The 3,112-nt window shown below is 42.3% G+C and overlaps 1 pseudogene; it reads left to right on the top strand.

The window, feature by feature from the left end:
• Positions 1 to 386: 386 nt before the first annotated feature.
• Positions 387 to 2,230, top strand: LOC143662781 (transcription initiation factor IIB-like; annotated as a pseudogene).
• The last annotated feature ends 882 nt before the right edge of the window (positions 2,231 to 3,112 follow it).

Below are 3,112 nucleotides of genomic sequence, written 5' to 3'. Positions count from 1 at the left end.
ATACACATGATATAATTCACAATGTTTTAGTTTCCCAGTGCTAAAACAAATAACAACAGGAATTTATTGGCTCATGGATATGGCTAGGAGAAAGTCCAAAATCAAGGCATTGTTGAGGTGTTTTCTCCCCAAAACCTGTGGCCTTCTGAAGCTGTTTGCTGGATCCTTGGTGCTTGGCTTTTCAGTCACGTGACAACACACATGGATGTGGCTTCTCCTTTCTCCTCTGGGTTCCATTGACTTCCAGTGTCTGGTTTCTCCTGTGGCTTCTCTCTCTGTAGCCTTCTCTATAAGGCCCAAGAAATAGGATTAAGCCCCATCCTGGACAATTTCTTCTTGTTCTCTGTGTGGTGGCCGTTGTTACTGGAGATGCAGTGGCTGTGGAGATGGCATCTACCAGTCATTTGGATGCTCTTGCAAGAGTTACATGTCCAAATCATGCTGATGCGATTTTATTGGAGGACTACAGAGCTGGTGAGATGATCTGTCCTGAATGTGGTTTGGTTGTAGGTGACTGGGTGATTGATGTGGGATCCAAATGACGAACTTTCAGCAAAGACAAAGCAGCAAAAGATCCATTTTGAGTTGGAGATGCTCAGAATTCTCTTCTAAGTGATGGAGGTTTCTCTAACATGATTGGCAAGTTTTCCATTTTCTACGTTGCTTCGAATTATATAGTGTGGTACAGGAGCTGCAGTTTTGATGAATTCGGTAATTCTAAGTACCAAAATCAGAGAACTGTGAGTAGTTCTGAGCGGGTGATGATGAATGCATTCAAGGAAATTATTACCAAAGCAGACAGAATCAACATCTCTTGAAATATAGTTGACCGAACAAATAATTTATTCAAGCAGGTGTATGAACAGAAGAGCCTGAAGGGAAGAACTAATGATGCCATAGCTTCCACTTGTCTTTATGCTGCCTGTAGACAAGAAGGGGTACCTAGGACACTTAAAGAAATATGTGCTGTGTTGCTAATTTCTAAGAAAGAAATTGGTCAATGTTTTAAACTGATTCTTTTTTGTTGTTGTTGTATGCTGTATGGTGGGGTCACATTTCATTCTTTTCCCATGTGATTATCCTGTTATTGCAGGACCATTTGTTGAATTTTTATTTATTTATTTTTTTTGGGGGGGGAGGCATAGGCTGGAAATCGAACCCAGGTCTCCCACACGGCAGGCAAGAATTCTATCACTGAGCTACCCTCGCACCCCTGTTTTAAGCTGATTTTGAAAGCTTTAGAAACCAATGTGGATTTGACTACAACTGGGGACTTCACGTCCCGGTTCTGTTCAAAATCTTTGTCTTCCTAAGCAAGTACAGATGGCAGTCATGCATATGATGCCCGCAGCCCTGGGACTGGACTCGGTTCCCGGAAGGAGCCCGGGATCTGTGGCAGCAGTGGCTATTAACATGGCCTCACAGGCTTCAGCTGAAAAGAAGACCCGAAAAGAAATTGGACCTATTGCTGGTTTTGCTGATGTTACATTCAGACAGTCCTACAGACTAATCTATCCTCAAGCCCCAAATCTATTTCCATGGGCTTCAAATTTGACACCCCCCTAGACAAACTACCACAGCTATAAATTGTGACAGCTGTCAAACTCTTATAGACACTGAACTTTGCCTGTTGTATAGAGTATACACAAAGTGCTGGGTTGAGCCTATAATGAGGGAAAATAAAAAACACGGCACACATTCCAGGCACACACCTTAACTGAAGTAACTCCTCAAAAGGTCCTATTTACCATGGGTTCACAACCACAGGAATGGGTTAAGACTAAGAATGTCTTTTTCTAGAGTACACAACTCCCAGCCACTACACAAAATAATATTGGTGGGGGAAAAAAGAAACCCTGTAACCTTATTATTATTTTTTTGGCAGCAAGATCCTGGTGGAACAGCAAAAGTGAGAGGCTCTCTCCTCTTCCTGCCATCTGGGAAAGGAGTCTGGGGATCTATTGTCACAGCAAGTGAGGAGAAGCAACACAGCTCTGCCATGGTTTTGAAGGGACTTGTTCTTCCAGGGTATTCTATTGCTATAGTTTTCTTATATTCAGTCTTTTCTTTTTCTAACTTATGCTTCCGGGTAGTCCATTTTAATATATTACGTGATTGGATTGGCAGAAGGGAGCAGTTTATGGACAGTTTGACTCATACACCCAGAAGCTGATTTTGTGGTCTAAATAAACATCTACTTTTAAGTATTTTCTTGTTTTCCAACAAAGCTTCACCTACTATATTCGAGATGGAAACGGTACCCACTGCCCCATACTGGCTGTTTCTTGGGCTGAACTCCTTTACATAACTTTACTCCCCCACAATTACATTCCTCACAATTATCCTTGAGCCCCATGTAGGGCTGGTATGAAAAGCCTTCCTTAGTTACTATTTTAATCAGTGTTTGATCAGAAAAGCAGAACCACTGGGATATATGTGTGTGTGTGTGTGTGTATGTGTGCACGTGTGGGGGGTTATGCATATATTAATATGTGTGTATATGTATATATGGATTTGTTATATAGATAAAACCTTGCACAATTGTGGAAGCTGGTTAAGCAAGTCTCTATAAGGCTGTTTGTTGTCTTTAGATCTGATGCTGGAGTTTGAAGTTCACAGAGCAGGCAGGCAGGAAGGAAAGATGGGTATAAAGTGGGAGAGGGTAAGAGCAATCTGGAATTCACAGGTACGCACAAGGATGGACTGAAATTTTCTGTGTCTCTCGCTTTGATTGTGTACGTGTCGAGCAGTTGCCAGGGCACTTTATTATAGAGCTAAACACACACATCTGGCCCAGGAGTTAGGGAAACAGAAGAAGGATGCAGGGGAAGATGGAGCAGCTGAAGGCCAGCTGCCGCCTCACACCAAGGAATCCAGCAGATAAATAACACTGTGGTTCTCCCTATCCAAAGACCTACCTGGAAGGAAACTCTGGGAAATGCAGTTGAGCTTAATGAAGTTTGACACATTGTAGAACCACCACAGTCTTCTTAGACAAGGATGAATATTCTGTTTCAATTGATGTGAAGATTCTCAACTTCTCCCAATGGGGTTCTTGAAGCACTTTTTAATAAGTCTATAAAATGAGGAGGGGGTGGTGTACAAGAGGACT

This window comes from Tamandua tetradactyla, chromosome 2 (assembly GCF_023851605.1).
Source record: "Tamandua tetradactyla isolate mTamTet1 chromosome 2, mTamTet1.pri, whole genome shotgun sequence".
Taxonomy (NCBI): domain Eukaryota; kingdom Metazoa; phylum Chordata; class Mammalia; order Pilosa; family Myrmecophagidae; genus Tamandua; species Tamandua tetradactyla.
The sequence above is the reverse complement of the archived record's forward strand: the minus strand, read 5'-3'. Positions and strand labels throughout refer to the sequence as shown.